The sequence below is a fragment of the Pinus tabuliformis genome, chromosome 6 (assembly GCF_031772625.1).
Source record: "Pinus tabuliformis cultivar Carrire ecotype Pingquan chromosome 6, CPIR1, whole genome shotgun sequence".
NCBI classification, from domain to species: Eukaryota; Viridiplantae; Streptophyta; class Pinopsida; order Pinales; family Pinaceae; genus Pinus; species Pinus tabuliformis.
Window position 1 is genome coordinate 130227520 of NC_142292.1, and position 16808 is coordinate 130244327.

Below are 16808 nucleotides of genomic sequence, written 5' to 3' on the forward strand. Positions count from 1 at the left end.
GACTTTACCTAAAGAGGTATTATGCTTAAATGGTGGGTATGGAGAATTTTAGTTAGGTTAGGTTTTCTTTCTAGCTAGTATGTTTGTTAGTTTAGATAGTGTGCTTAGCTTAGAAAGTGTGTTTTTCATCGTTATTCTGGCTTATCTTGGTTTTACTCTTGATATTGCAGATGTCGACGCCTCTCCAAACATACATTGGATTTGCTGATGGTGCTTGTCGTAGTACACGGAATATCTCTTCTGCAGCTTGGGTTATCTATTCGCCCTCTGACGAGTTAGTTTCTATGCATGGGGTAAGCCTCGGTCAAACGACGAACAACATTGCAGAATACAGTGCAGTGGTTGAATTATTATCTGAATCTATTTCATTTGGAATTCGACGTTTGATAGTGAGGTTAGATTCTGAACTTGTTGTATTACAGCTTAATAGAGTATATGCCATTAGAAATCCTGTGTTATTAAGGTTGTTTTTGAGAGTGCGTCTCTTGGAACGTGAATTTGATTACATTGAATATCAGCATATTCCAAGGTCTTTAAATACATTAGCAGATGCAATTGCTTCTCGAATGTTGGATAGACATTTACGATAATCATGCAAGTAAATTTAAAAACATTTCATCACATATGTTAAACAAAATGAGCCGGTAATAATGATATATATATATATAGATAGGAGTGTGTCAAAAAATATACATCGTCTTCGATCATAGGTTGAAAAACACCTTATGATCGACAAAAATGATAAGTACAAAAAGTCAAAAATGTCACATGTGTCTACAAAATGACCATCCAATCACTGGTGGTGCTCCCTATACGACACCACTGCACGGGCTACCTTACACAAGAACCTCCTAAACGGTCCAGGGACTGCGACTACATAGCGCTGAAGTCTGATAGGAATATCATCTATGGTAGTCTCAGGTATATCCACCGTCAGACGCTCTAGATCCTGCTCCAACTCAGCTAGTGACTCTGCAGCCGCGTCCTGTGGAGCCGGTACCGGTGCAACTGGATGTCTCCTCTCAAAAGGCCGGAGGTTGGCTGGGCGCTGTGGACCAACATCTGCATTTTGAAAATTTTTACTGTCAGTTTTGAGACGATATATATAAAAAACAAAAAAAAATAGATAAATTTAAAACTTGTGAAAAATAAAGTACCTCTGTCGTCCCATTGTTCTCCCTGTGGAAGAACCATGTCCGGATCACCTCGAAAATCTACTCCGGCATACGGAAAGTCCTGGATCGCAAAAACCTGGTCCTCTAACCAGTGAAAATAACCAGCAGGGAATCGAACAACTGCCGCGCCCTCGTCAGGATGCTGGGCCATCACCGTAACCCATCGTATCAGCTTTGGCTCCCGAGGACCCAAGATATCAACAGTGAGATGCTGAGGGATCAGCATCGGAACTCTCTCTAAGGCAAAGCTCACAACTAGAGGCCCATATCCAAAGGTCTTCAGTTATCCGTTCTTTGCCCTAGTCAGTTGGCCCTTCATGTTGGCCGACACAGCATCGCACCAGTTGAAGATGGTGCCTCGAAAACAGTCAATCGCCATCCGCATTTGGGACCTGGTGGCAATATGTAAAGCGGCTGCGCCGCAAATTCTGGTAACCGTGAAAGCTATAACCATGAGTTCACGCTGAGAGATGTATTTGATTTCTATGCCTTTCGCATGGTTTTGATTGGGTATGCACCACTCTGCCAGGAGACTAGCAAGGGATTGGCCACCCGGCCTAGTCCCGGCTAGATTGAGTTGCTCGCCCCTATTTGGCAAGCCAGTGAGAAAGTATATGTCAGAGGGCTCTATCTCGAGCTGGTGCCCTCCGATGTAAAAGCATTGCTCATGAATGTTCCATCTCTCAACCAGCCACTCCAAGAATCTCACCTGAGCCCTCATGCCAGGTATGGCCCAGTATTTATATAGTCTGCATGCTTTTAGGGCATCAATGGAAGGTTGGTGACCAATTGTGGCTAAATCAACGTCCTCGTGCTCTCTTTCTCTCCAATCCAACATGGTGAGTTCCCTACACACCAAGAAATAAAGATTAGAATTAATTTGGGAAAATTTAAATGGTTATTTTTGGGGTTTGGGGTTTCAAATTCCGCCCTTCGCGGGGTACGCACCCCGCGTTTAGGACACAGAGCGCCGGTACGCAGCTGGCCTGAAGGTGGGCTGCGTACCCTGACCTTTTTCCTGTGTAGGAAAAGGTCGGGGTACGCAGGTCACCCTTAGGGCACCTGCGTACCCCGCAGAGCGGTTTTTAAAACCTAAAACCCCCCAAAAACCAAAACTAAAACCTAAAACAAAATTTTAATCGGATGAAATTGAATAGGAGGATGTTGTGAAATACCTGGAAGAGATGGCGTCCGATTCTGACGGTCGGATTCTCCGCAATGACCACGGGAAGTTTCTTGCCAAAAGCCCTTTTCTCAACCTCAACAGTAAAATGGTAAAAATGACATGGTAAAAAGTCTTTTTATAGGTTTTTTGGATGAATGAATGCTAGGTTTGTTTATTTTTCACCATGGAAGGATATTTTTCAATGTATTTTTGCCTATCTTAAACACGTATGAGTAATGTGTCGTTTTTGTGCAGGACAAAGGGATTTAGAGGGAAAATTGTCATTTTTCATGAACCAAAATATCAGAGTCATCTTTTAAGCCCTTTTCTGACTCCTAAAATATGAAAAGATCGCCGATCGTTTCTTTTACACTCGTTAAAATGGAATTAAAAGACGGTCCCCTTATAGCTCTTTTCTGACCGTAAAATCAGGAAAAGATTGTCGGGTTTTTGCCGTTTCAAACTCGATACGGAAATAAAATGACGTGTCCTGGATCACTTTTTACTTTTCAGGTCAGAGACACTAATCATGAAAGTACTCCTTGGTCGCAAGATCAAGCGGTTCTCCCAGGTATTATTTTATACTTTTTCGGGCTTGGGGGACACAAATTTATGAAAAAGTTCAACCTGGAGTCTTCTTAAGTTTTTCAGACTCTCTAAAATTGAAAAACGTCGAGTTTCTCCTATACTGGGCTCGTTAAAATTTCACAGTAAAGGACCTGTTCAATTACAAACAGGAACGAACCACTCCTTCCTAGGGTTCGAATCAAAACTAGGTTGGACTCATCCGAAGGATGAGCTTATAATCAAGCATATGTTATCCTCCTCAAGCTTGTTAAAAATAAAGAGGTACTTGCCAGAAATGGTGGGGGAAAAGAGAGAAGAATGAGCCTATTTGTTATCTTTTGTCTCAGAAGAAACTTTATTACCACTCTTGGACACGACACTTTTCATTCACCTGGGTTGGGAAATCCTTTACCTCACAGTTGATCAAACCACATTGAAAGTCTTCAGCCGGGTTCCAGGGATTAACTTTGAGTCGTTTATCACCAAGCCATCTATTGTGTCGTTATGTGTTCAAGAGGTCTGTAAGCAAAACTTTCATCTGCAAAATACTTGTCATCCATTTGACCATCCCTGAGTCAGTCCTTACAGCAACATTTCTTCAACTTGAACAATGATTTCGTGTTGTGGGCTTGCCTGCAACGGGTCACTTTCTATCGACATCAGCACATTATCTAGAGAGATGACTTAGAAATCGTCAGTGCCTTGAAGTCTGCATGCATCAATGGCAGGTTTCTCGCCTTTGACGTCAGTTTACATCATTGACTTTCGATCGAAGGATTCCGTGAAATGTTCGACATCAACTCATTCATTCACATCTCATGGATTTTACTGGGTACTTTGAGAACCATTGACATTACTGGTGGTCTCTCTCACACTTGTTAACAATTTACATCATCGACTGGTAATCAAGTGGTTTCTACCATGTTCGACATCAACCCATTTAATCGCATGGCTAGAATCGTACCAATTCGAGAAGTAGAAATGAAGACCCTGGATCTAGTTTCCACCATCCAGGCTGCGAGGAGTTTTGTATTCATTATCTAAGTAGACTAATCATAAACAGATGGCTACACCCATACTGTGTCTACAAAAGTCTATGATTATGATGTACTGCAAGATCATTCTTGTATCAGAGTAGTTAGTCTGTTAGTTAAAGTTTTGATCTGAGTATGGGAATGCCTACCTCAGTGATGATATAATCTTATACATGTATTTTGTTGAAAATTGCAGGTTCTGACTAGGCTGTCCACGAGATAATCCTTGAAATGATAAAGCGCTTCACCTTTCCTAGATAATACAAAACCCTAATCTAACTACAGGCTTCGCACTTTAGGGGGCAATCTGTTACACTAAAAAATGTCACCATGACTATTTACAGTTAGTATGGCTCTATCAACAGTCATGCTATCCTCCTGGGCAAGTCTTATGCCTCTGCTCTCCATGTCAAACTCCAAAAAGAGAGAAAGTCTTTATAAATGTATTTATCTCTGGGTACGCAGGTTCTCTCAACCTTACCTGCGGGTACGCACCCAATGTTCACAAAAGCTGCGTACTTGTACGCTCTGTATGTAAAGGGGCAGGTGCGTACCCCTGTAAAGGTCAAAATGCGCAAGTTTCATCTTTAAAAAGTTACTTGTGGTCATTTCTAGAGCATTCTAGAAGGTTGTTCGACGTGTATTGAGCGCCTCCAGATGGTTCATGTACCCCTACCAAAGAGGAACTTATCCCATCAATAAGGGAGCTATCCCATCCAAAGAGGGGATTATCCCATTGATGGTGGACCTGAATAACTTCCTCTAGAGCACTATAAATACAGGCATTGGGCCAGAAGGAGAGGAGGTTGGAAGCTAAACATTTCTAAGGGTAGATGCTACTGGAATTAGGACTCCCATTTAGAAGCTTGTGAGGAGAGATTGCCATCTTTGCTTGTTCTATTGGGAAGTGGGTGAGCTTTGTCAAAGTAAAGGAGAACTCTTGATGGACCCTGGGAGGGACTTGCACAACACCAAGGCTCGGGTTGTAATTGTTCCTTTTGTTTCCTATTAATGCAAATGAGTCCATTCTTCTCAATAACTTGTTATTTATGAGTTGTTTCATGTACTCCTTGGTCTATGTGTTAAACATGTTTTATTTTATGAGATTATCAAGTGCTATTTAATCGTTTGATTGTTAGTGAATGCAGGTTTCGAAGTGAAGGAGGAGCTCATCCGGATCAGCGAGGCTGGACTACTACAACAGCGTTGGATTACAGGTAGGATCTAAACACTTGATTTCTTATATAGTAAATGCATGTTTAGAGAAGGATTGCTCTTGTTTGTCTTGTTTGTCACTAGAGAGTCTTAGGCTCCTAGGGAGGTCGGTTGTGTCCGCACTATTGACTCTTTCCGCCTGACAGTGCTTGAGTTTAGTTCTAATAATAAGAATTTAAATTTTAAATCTTAAATAATAATTTACATTTGAAATACAATAGGTGGATAATTGCAAGATGCAGCTGAATGCATAAAATATTATATTCTCATGCAAGTTAGTCTTTCTACTTAAGGGAACTCTTATCCTATTATACAATTAGCTAGAGCTCATCGAGAAAACAATCTTCATTTCTCAAGAGCAAGTTTTTTTGTATCCTTGGCTCACCTAGGTCTGTTCAACTCTTCTCATCTCCATCTACCTTTTGCCCAAATCCTATTTCTAGATTAACTGAGAACAAAATATCTCCATTGCATTGGTTGGTATGTCTGCTAGGCACAGTTCATGTTTTTGTGTTGTTTTCTCATTTGGAACCAATGCTCTAAGTCAACATCTCCGCTACTTTGACAAGACAAGGAAATATGTTATGACCCATGTAATATGATTGTTTGTTATAAATTTCACATATATTATGGCATCACCAAGAATATTTGAGGACAGACTACTAGTAGAGTTGTGATGTAAACATACATTGTAGAAAGGCCTTTCATTCAAGTCTAGTCCCTGCTTAGAAAAGGGTAACCCTCAAAAAACATGGCCAACATTCATTGGATTGCATCTATTCATGCTGTCAAAGGAATCTTTCCTTTTAGGAATGCCATGTTCAAAGTGAATGAGGCAAGAAGAAATATCTTAAAGGAAAGGCTTGCATCCCAAATAACCTACATCCTTTTGTGCTATTTATTTTTGTCATTATTGAGTGATTGATATTCCAGACCTCAAAAAAAAGAGCTACCACTGCATTGCAATATGATATGTGAGTATTTAAAATATGTATTGTTTAGATCTTTTGAAACCATGATTATCTTTCTTTGTATGTACTAACATTTTAAATTTTTGGTGTAGTTATCATTGTTCATTTGGCCTAGAGGACAAAAGAGGAAATATTCCAGCTAAACGAAAGACCTCATTTGTGCAGAAGAGGGGTTGCCAATGCCACTTTATTGTGAAAGTTATGTGTTATCACCTAAATTGACTTCAGGCTTAAGGGAGGAAATTCTAGGGTAACCCCAAACCATGCTTAACCTAGTAGCTAGCCCGACTAGGTCAAGGGAGGGCTCTCTCCGTATGGATCTCAGTCAAGATGACTGGATCAGGAATAAGATTTTATGCTAGGTATAGTAGCTCAAGGGTTTTGGTTGAATTTGTTGGTGTTTTTTGTCAGATCAGGAGGAGCTGGGCAATTTGGGTCTGGGAAACTAAGTCAAAATTGCAGGGGATTCTATGGGGCAAGGTAGGTATGATCTTCAAAACCTTAAAGACTAATGGGGTGAAAGGCTAAACTAGTGAGGAGCTAAGAAGGACTTGAGAAAGTTATGAATCCTTCCTAAATAGTATAAAATACATGAAATACTGGTGTTTTCCCAAGGCGGAGCATTAAAACCTAATGTATTCCACCTATCTGACTTGAAAAGAACTAATCAGAAGCAATTATATGAAAGAGGCATACATAAATAACATGAGAACGTAATAACAGAAGAAGAAACACATGCTAAAGGCCATACCATAGGGATCCCATAAAAATAGTTGCAACTTTATTAGTTTCCTGCCAAAACTGCTACAAAGTGATATGTGTTTAGTACATGAGCATCCAGCTGAATCCAACCCTACCAAATGACCAAGAAAACACATAATATAGACATCTAAACTACTCATATTGACCTTTAGGGGACAAATCCATGAGAAGAGGGGCTGTTTCAACCATTTCCCAACAAAGAACTAGAATATAGGCAGTCAAACAACTTGCTTCCAAAAGAGGGGAAACTGATTCATTTGCCTCAAAACCACCTCTAACTAATGAATCTACCCTCTAACACCGTTTTACCATTACATTTACATGCCATGTCATCAATTACATCAGTGAAATCATAATTGAGCAGAGAGAAATCAAATTCATAGTCAAAGCAACTGAATTTTGGCTTCCTGAGTAAAATGTCCCTAAGCGCAGTGCCACTGGTCCTAAGCATAGCGCCACTTTCCACTTGATTTTGGAAGCCTTGCCCTTAGCGAAATTGAGCTCATGATAGCTCATTGTATATATTTAAGTCTAGTTTCTATAACACCTAGAATTTTTGAATTTGGAGGTCATTTTCCCCCTCAAAACCTTAATCTCCCAAGACTGCTTTTGTGTGTCCAAAAACTGGCAGAGAGGTCAAATTGTGAGTGCTTTTGGACCTTTTGGTGGACTGAATCTGCTTCAAATATTCTAAAACTTAGTAGGGTACATGTTCTTGATGCCTTGAATCCAAAAATGTAAACCATTTTTGCATTGGATGCCCCTAGAAAAAGCACAACACCGGTGGCGCTGCGCTTCTGGGCAGATTTTCTGTGTTTTGTATTTCCAAAATTTCAAAATGACAAAATTTCTTCAAAAGCTACCCAAATTTGGCATGAGACACCACCATCAACTGCTTTGATGGGCTAGGGAGGCTTCAGCCAACATCTTCAATCTATCTTGCTCCTTTTTGCCTTCCAAAGCTCTCCTTAGCCTAGCCTTTAACTTTCTAATCCTTATGTTACAAATTTTGTTGCGGGTCATATAATGGTATGCCATGTGTCTAAGCATTTTCTTATCCCTGTTGGCCTTCTCAATGAGCCCTTCTAGATGTATGTTGACTCTCTCAAGCCAAGTTTCCCTATCATTTTCAATCTCCTGCTCAATAGGAGTCAATGTGACATGAGCCTCTTTAGCAATTTGCCTATTTTCTTTGATCATTTCCAGCTCCATGAGGACATGTTTTTCACTCAATTGTTTGTTTTCCTATTCCAGGTATTTGATGATGAACTTGGCTCTTTCTAAGTTGCCTGCCAAAGCTTGTATTTGAGCTTCCATTTCTTGTATGATAATGTCTTTGATGGTTTCTTCATCTTGAGCCTCCAAGTCAATGATGTTAACTCCATGATGAGTATAGCGCTGCTGCAGCTCCTCATGCTCAATCAAGTCAAAATCTCTTTCCTCCTCATCACCAAGGCTCTCCTCCTACACTTTTTCCTTGCCTTTGCTCTTCTGCTCAACCTGTACCTATTTTGTCACTGTAGAAGGCAAAGCTCCTTCCACACCTTGTGGAGATAACATTTGCCTATGGAGTGATGAAGAAGGCAAGGTCCCTTTCACATCCATGGAGCAAAAACTTGCCTAGTAGCTACAAAAAGTCTCCTTGTGCCTCTCTGATGTGTCAAGTACACTGGCACCTCAGCAGTTTTGGTTTCATTGACCTCTTCCCTTGTTTCCCCATGGCTAGAAGGCCCACTTTTTTCTTGATGCATTGGTGAAAGGATCTGTGGACCTCTGAACATCTCATGAGAAATGAAAGTCTCCCAAGGAATGTTAAGAAGACTGAGATGGTGAAGAACAATGATTTTGGTCAAAGAGTATTGATAGATGTTGTTCAACTGCTGAGGGTATGGCTTCTTCTGCGCAAGGTAAGCTATTTTGTCAATGTTTCTAAACAAGAAATATGGGAGATTCATCATCTTTACCCTGGTGAAGTGCATGAGGAGTCTGATATGGTAAGAATACAACCGGGAGAATCTACCTTCACAAGTGAAATATTTGATGATAATCCTCATCAAAGGAACATACCTATTCTCCAAAAATTTAAAGGGGAAAAGCCTCTTCACCTGGTTTTTGTACTGAGGCTTGATGTAAGGCTCATAGTAATGCTCATCAAGGTCCTGAGCCTTGTACCATTTCTCACCAACATTAGGAATTCTAGTGGCCTCTGAAATGACAGCTGGTGATATTATGAAGGTTACTCTGGCAAGTGTCACCTCATAGTTATGCAAATGAGGCACAAAACGTCTGGCCAACTCATGATGAAACTGAACTCTTTCCACTAGTTCACAAAATTCAAAACATCCAAGGTGTCTGAAACAAGAGACTGTAAGTGGGCAAGTTTGAAATTCTCTTAAACTGGTGGGCTCTTCTCTTATGATTTTTCCTCCCTCGTGAGGCTTTCTCTGCCTATGTCTTTCTACAAAACTATCACTGGTTGTCTCTTCATCATACTCAAAATCACTTCCTCTGTCCATGGTTTCACTGTTTTAATTTCACAAAATTTACAGTGTAGAGAGACCAATATGAATGGAATGAGGGGTAGGCTCTAGGGTTTATGAGTGATTGTATGTATTTATAGCTAGGGCACAAATTATGAGAATGAGAGGAGGGTTTATAGGGATGAAAAACAAGTGATGAGAAGCAGGTGAGGATGGAGGAGATGATATGTGGAAGGCTGTAGCTATGAAGTTAGTGAAATAAACCAAATGATTTAGGGTTTATGCTGAGAATTAGAGTTTTATGTAATGAGTGGAAACTTATGAAAATATTAACATGTGCAAACGAAATTGGAGGGAGAGGAGTGATACTTACTTGCCAAGTGTGGAATTAGAGGAAATTTGGTGTAAATATGAAGTTGGGAGCGTTTTTTGGGTTGGCTAGCCTAAGCGTAGCGCCACTACCCAAGCGCGCAGTGCCACCCTCTAAGCACATTGCTCATTATATTTTGAACTAAGCAAATGGCCCCTAAGCACAGTGCTTGGCTCTAAGCACAACGCCCTCCTCCCTAAGTGCAGCGCCGGGCTAAAAAATTCATAAACACAACGTTTTTCTCTCTAAGCGTAGCGCCCGAATTCCTTGCTCACAAAAACCTTCTCATTTGATGTTTTTCTCTCCTTTGGATTTTGCAAACATGGCATAATGATTTTGAAATTAGGATGGGAGGGTTTTATATGAACTCCACTTGATTTTTGCTTTTGAAAAACCCACCTTTCTAATGTCTATTTGTCCTTTTTAAATACTCTGTTTTTCATGCTTGTTTTCTTTTGCTCTTGCAGGTGGATTGGTTCTCATGATGACTAGATTTTTGTAGTGGTACGTGCTTGGCAACATCACAAGATGCTTAGGAGAAGCTGGGAACCAATATTACATATGAAAAGATAAAATTACATCATAAATCAAGATAAACACAAAATAATTTGTTTTCAGAACTACATTAGGCTTTCAAAATGATAAATTATGGCTTTACAAATCATTATTGGCCTCCTCATGTCCTTGCTCATCATTATTGGAATTTAATCATCAAATTTTGACTTTGGTGGAACGCTAAAACTTAATGAGACCAAAACCTGAGACCTAATGAAATGAACTGCAAAGTGAACACGAGCCATTATTGAAATATATGAAAGAAGATCAACAAGTATATATCATGAGAGAAAAATTTGAAGAAAACACTACCATTAGGGAATCCATGACCTAGTGGAATGAAAACTTATCAGTATGGGACTCCTACTATGAAATGCAAAAGAGCATATTTTGATCACTAATGGCAGTGTGAAGAAACTGACACTAACATTATGCATGAAATTCTTGATAGAGCAATATTAACTTTCAACATGTATGAACATGAATATGGGGAAGGTTGGTCAACTTGAAATGCGTTTACAGCGACACAGTCAACGACGGGGGTGAATTACTTCCCAATGATCAAATCAAATAGAAACAGGAAGTGTCATCGCGATAAGTAAACGAGCGCGTACGGGTGAAGGGATGGACTGCTTTTTAGCTGCATCTGGGTAACCTTCAGCTCCATCAGCGTTAGTTGCACCAGCTTCTTTAGTCATTGTGTCTCCGCCTAGCTGTATTAGCTTCCGTCGTTGCTTCCGGTTAAACTCCCCGATCATCTCAAGCTGCAGGAACCGGATCCACACCTGACAAAATATTTGAATCTCAGATTTTCTAAAGGATCAAAAACCTTAGATGAAATCATCAAGGTTCAACGTACATGAAGATGGGGAAGGTTGGTCTTTTCATGGTCAATCTCACACTTTAGGTGAGACCAGGACCTTGCATAGGCCAAAACTTTCAAGTGACGTTGTTGCATATGTGGAGAATTGTTTCTTTTTGGGAGTGCCTGTTGATGTAGTGTATAGAACCCACATTAAGAGACATGTTGACATCGATGTGGCAGATCGAGGTAGAGATTTCTTCTTATGTAGGAAAGATATTGTAAACATCTATAATAGGTTGGCGTAGGGAAATTATCAACTTCACGAAAATGATGAAATGAGTGTAAACCTTTGGTATCAAAAGCATCAGGAAGATTTTTTCTTTTACCAAAAGCCCAATAGTGTGGAGGTCCCTTTTATAATAGGGATTCAAACAAAGTGGATGTTGGAAACAATGGTCAAGCTATCACACAATATCTTAATAGCCATGGATTCAGCATTTAACACAAATAAATATGAGGTAAGTCCGATGCCAATGATTGATTGAACATATTTATTTAAGTTTTATACATTCAGAATTATTAATAACTTGTATTTGACTTTATGTAATGTTGAAAATGACAGTATCAGTTGTATACACTTGTGGCATTTGATGAACAACAAAGCGGGCTGCCTGTTGCATGGGTCGTGGCATCAAAAAATACATCAGATGATATTGGAATATGGCAGGAGCAGCTCATGCGCAAGTGTTTCCAAACCCGTCTTGATTGGAAAGTCAATGCTTTCATGGTTGATGATGCAATGGTTGAAATTAGTGCCTTGAGGTAACTTTAACATTGTCATGACATAACCAAACTTGAATTTTTTCTAAAAATAGCACACTAAAATGTATTGAATATGGTAGGAGGATCACAGGTTGTGATGTGATCTTATGTGTTTGGCATGTACGGAGGGCTTGGTTAAAAAATGTCAATCGGTTGGTCACTAGTTCCATAAAAGCCAATGAGATGTTCAACAAGTTAGGTTTCATCATGAAAAACACTCTCAATTATGAAGTGGAAGATGCAATCAATCAATTTTTTATCAAATTTGCAGATGAAGAGAAGTTCTTAGACTATTTCAACAAGAATTGGGTCACTGGAGATAAGATTCGTAAGTAAACATTTTTTTCGTATTATATGCATTTTTTTCTTCTATAAAGGTGATATAGTGAGACTGACATCATTCTATTTGCAATTAGGTATGTGGGTGAAAGGTTGTCGGGAGTTTCCTCATGCAAATCAGGAGACCAATAATGTTGTTGAGTCATACCATTGTTACCTAAAAACAACATTTCTATCTAATAGAAGGAAAAAATGTGCTTGGAGGATGGATTGGTTATTGCATATGCTATTAACAACAGTTGAACCTTGTTATCGATTCAAGGAAATATTAAACCTGGTTGTTGTCCTCATGAGAGCATAACCCGTACTTATTGGGTGAGAAGTCAGACAGATTGAGATAAAAAATACCTTGTCACCTGGTACCATACATATTTTATAACGTGTGAATGTCCATGGTCTATCCGTGGAAACATTTGCAAGCATGCTGTAAAGGTTAATTGCTTTTATTTCCACTCGGATAATTCAAATCCATTGCTTCATCAACATGTAGAGGATAACATATGCAATGACCCACCTAAGATCAATATAGAGCCGCAAAACCATGATTTAGATGTTGATGCTACTCTTACGGCCACAAATGTTTTGATGCAGATCCTGAGGCACTTCATTTGGAAAGGGAGGAGTTGTTTAGCTATACACATCTCATTTTAGATAACCCTCCTACTACTTTGACGAAGACAATCCAGTTGACTAGTATGCTTAAAAAAATGTTGGATGAAGCCAATAATTTGCACGTTACTGATTTTAACTTCATACCTGGATTGGGTTCTCTTGATCCATCTTTGAAGAGGATGAAGAGTTTCCTTAGCCCCACAAAGAAAAGAAGAAGCAGCAGAAAAAACAATGTTTTGGAAATTGATTTAAATGTTGATCCATCATAATATGAACCATTTGAGTTTTGATACCTCAATAAACAAGGACGTCATCAATCAAATAATGCCCTGTCTATGGTTCCAGGTTAGTTTCATGTGTTGAATAGAGTCATGGTTTTAGATTTAAGTATTTAATCATCACCATTTTTTAACATGTGGTATGTTTATTTTTCTTTCAATGCAACAATCCCAAACCATGGCGATAACCCAAGACCAAAGGGAGATGCAAGACCATCCAACATTACCTACCATGCCAGGTACATTTGACACTCTTTCATTGTGTGCGCACATATACCTTGATGCTCTAGAAAATTTCTTTACAATAACGTTTGACACTTTGCTAGGTAACTATAGAATAAGTGGAGAAGCATCATCTTCTACCATGACTGATCATCCATGGAAGGACTTCAAATCTAGTGGGAATCAATGAGGTATGCACAAAGAATAGATAAGCTAGGTTTTCATGGCCTTGTTAGGTGTGTTGCCCTTTTTCATATGATAAGTCTATTTATGTTTTCCTATTGTTATGTTGTTATGAAAATACCCTTTTCATAATCTGTTCATGGTCACTAAAAAATTAGGATTGCCAAATGTGATCATTTTTAGTGCTTACGTTTCTTCCCACCCATTGCTCACTGAAACAAAGTTCAGTCCTCAATGCCTTTCCCCCACTAAGGTGGTAACTGTATTTCCTATGCCAAAGTCATGGGATTTACATGGATTTTTATGCTTGTTCATGGTTGAGGAGAAGGACCATCATATGGTTTCATTTCCCATGCTTGTATTTTTTCCCTATCCATCATGCTAGTTGTCATATAGAATCTCTTTACTTATTTATGTTCATGCAACATGTTTGATTTTTATACTTAAACATGTAGTTACTATGTTTTCATACCTCTGTTCATGGTTCAATGTTTATTAGATTTATAGATCTTTATATTTTACATCTTTATAAAGTTATGGTTATATGGTCAAAGGCCATTGAGGTTTGAACCTTATCATTGTGTTTTTTTTTGTTGGATTTTGATTCCTTGCCTCTAGTTAGAGATCGCGTTGGATTTTCATGGCTTCATCAAGCTGATTTTGCCTTCATGGAATATTATATGATAGCATAGTAGATTGTTATGTTATTTTGAACATGCCCTCTTCATGATTTGTTGATGTTCACTGAACGATGTTCTGTCCTTTTATGCCTATGATAAAATGTTAACTATCCTATTGCACAAATCAACATCAGTTGTTATATTTAAGTTGTGTGTTCGGTGAAAGTGTTTATTTTGATCTTGTGTGCTTGTGTATACATGCATGTTGAAGTTCCTGGACACATATAGTTTATGATCTGCTAGGATAATGATGGTGTTGATTAATTTTCAAAATTTTAACGTGGATGCTCTTTTTTTCAGGTTGTTCTACAGTTCTTCTTCCAACCAGGATTGTCCATGCATTGAACCTCAATGTGGAATACATAAATTCTCAGCCAAGCACATAATGTGGTCTTTTTCAAAGCACACAATGTGGTCTTTTTCCAAGCACACAATGTTTATCTATACAAATATTTTTTGTTGTAAAACGCATCATGGAAATGATGGTCATGGTTGAAGGCTTGTATTTTATCTAGTCCATGGTTTTCCAGATTCTAGTTGTACAACAAGTGATAAAGCCGTGATAGATTAATTTACCTTTTGTATAAGCATCGTTACATGAAATGATGCTTTAGAAGCACCAGGGAAGTATTATTCAATATTGTGGCAGTTTCCATGGTCTTGAGGAAACAATTATAGCATTTTGTAATAAATTGAATGTAATGAAATCCATTACAGTGAATTTCTTGCTAGCAATCTGTTATATTTCCAAACTTTTGATGTTCAGCCCACTCCATTTTGGTATCTTCCTTTTTCTGTCAGTAAAGCAGATCCGTTGCAATCACTGTACTTATCATTCCAATGGTAGCCCCTTTAAATTATTAATTAACCAATTTAAGCTAATAAGGAGGATCCTTGCAAGTGTCCACTCTATTCCATCTACGTTTCTCGAACATGCCAATGAAAACATTGATTCATTCTTTGAAATCTGCTCCCTTCACCATATTTCCACTTTTGATCACATGGCATTTGTGATGTATATAGTAATGATTGTATTACTATACCCACCTGCCCCTGATAGTTGAAATGGCTTAGGTGTTTTCTGGGAACTACAAAATCCCATGTTACATTACACTTTATAAATGTTCCAATATTTTTTGTCCTTTCTCATTTCCCTTAACGAAATTTATAAAATTTGATAGCATTTAAAAATATCAATGGGGTTCAATTATTTGAAACAAATTTTCACGTTCTAGAATTCCATAGAAAGTATATTTAATGAGTATTTTTCATCATTTTTTTTATATTCTCGAGTGCCCAAAAATGTGACATTTATGTTGGATTCATTTTGAATCCAAATGAATCCATCTTCCCTAGAATAATGAGTCCCGAGGAAATCATAGACATCTTTGCATTGCTGTGAATTTGACATGGCTTAGGCCCAGAAATGGAATTGGTTATAACAAAATTTATAAACTTTTCCATCCCCACAGTGCACAAAAGACAAGTAGAATACCCAAATATATGGATCCTATGATATAATCACTTCTAGACTTATAAAACTCTTAGCCACTTCAAAAAAGCGGAGTCTAACTGTTCTATGTTTTTACCCTTTTATAGGCATATTTTCTGGTCATTTACAGTATGCTAGTTGTAGGATCCAAATACAAATCCATCATACTAAACCAATCTTTTAAGCTGCAATTTGTACATCAGATTTAGATTCAATGTAATACAAAAAGAAATTGATGGAGAAAATGATAATGGTGTTTAATTATTCATGTCCATTTTCAAGACTCAAAGCTAAAACTACATGCCTAGAATATCCATGAAATCTTCCCAAAACATTCCTGAAATGGCCAACAAGTCCCTGAGTCCCTGATGGAGTTCTCAATAGTTTGTGTACATTTACTAGGGTTCCCGAAGTGCCTAAAATGCCAGAATAGAGGGTAATTGGGTTTTTTTAGGCGGGGGGGTGGTGGGTAGGTCCCTATTCAACATAATGATTAAGATATTAATTCATTCAATGAGTTCAGATGTCAACCAATTTTTTTTTAGAGATTCTGGAACAACTCTTGTTGCTCAAGAAGCTAACCATCACTGTTAGACCATTTGTAAACAAGGGGTATCTCAACCAGCCTATGAGGATGCTCTTCTAGAACCATGTCTTCATGGATAGGCAGCAGCTACAAAAGTAGTAATCAACTCAGAAATCGACCAAATTTAATGCTTTTTCACATGCATTGGTGTACACTAACGGCCAACCTTATATGGCTTCTTTTTCAATTTTAAGCAAGAATTGGATGAATGTTAATATGCTTTGGACAATCTCCTTGGAAAGAATAGAATTATTGTTCAGTATAGGAGTAGATATTATCAAAAGAACAATAAAATATTAAATGTTGAACAAGTGTATGCAATAATATCAATTGACAAGTTATTGTGCCGTTCTAGATACAAAGTCACTACTGGATTTGAAGGAATGAGTTATTCATGAGAAAAAAACCTTATTTATATGCCACAAATTCTTTAATGATGATTGGTTGGATTGTCTAAGGCATGTTCCTATTTGAGAAATGAATCCAGGTTGGTAT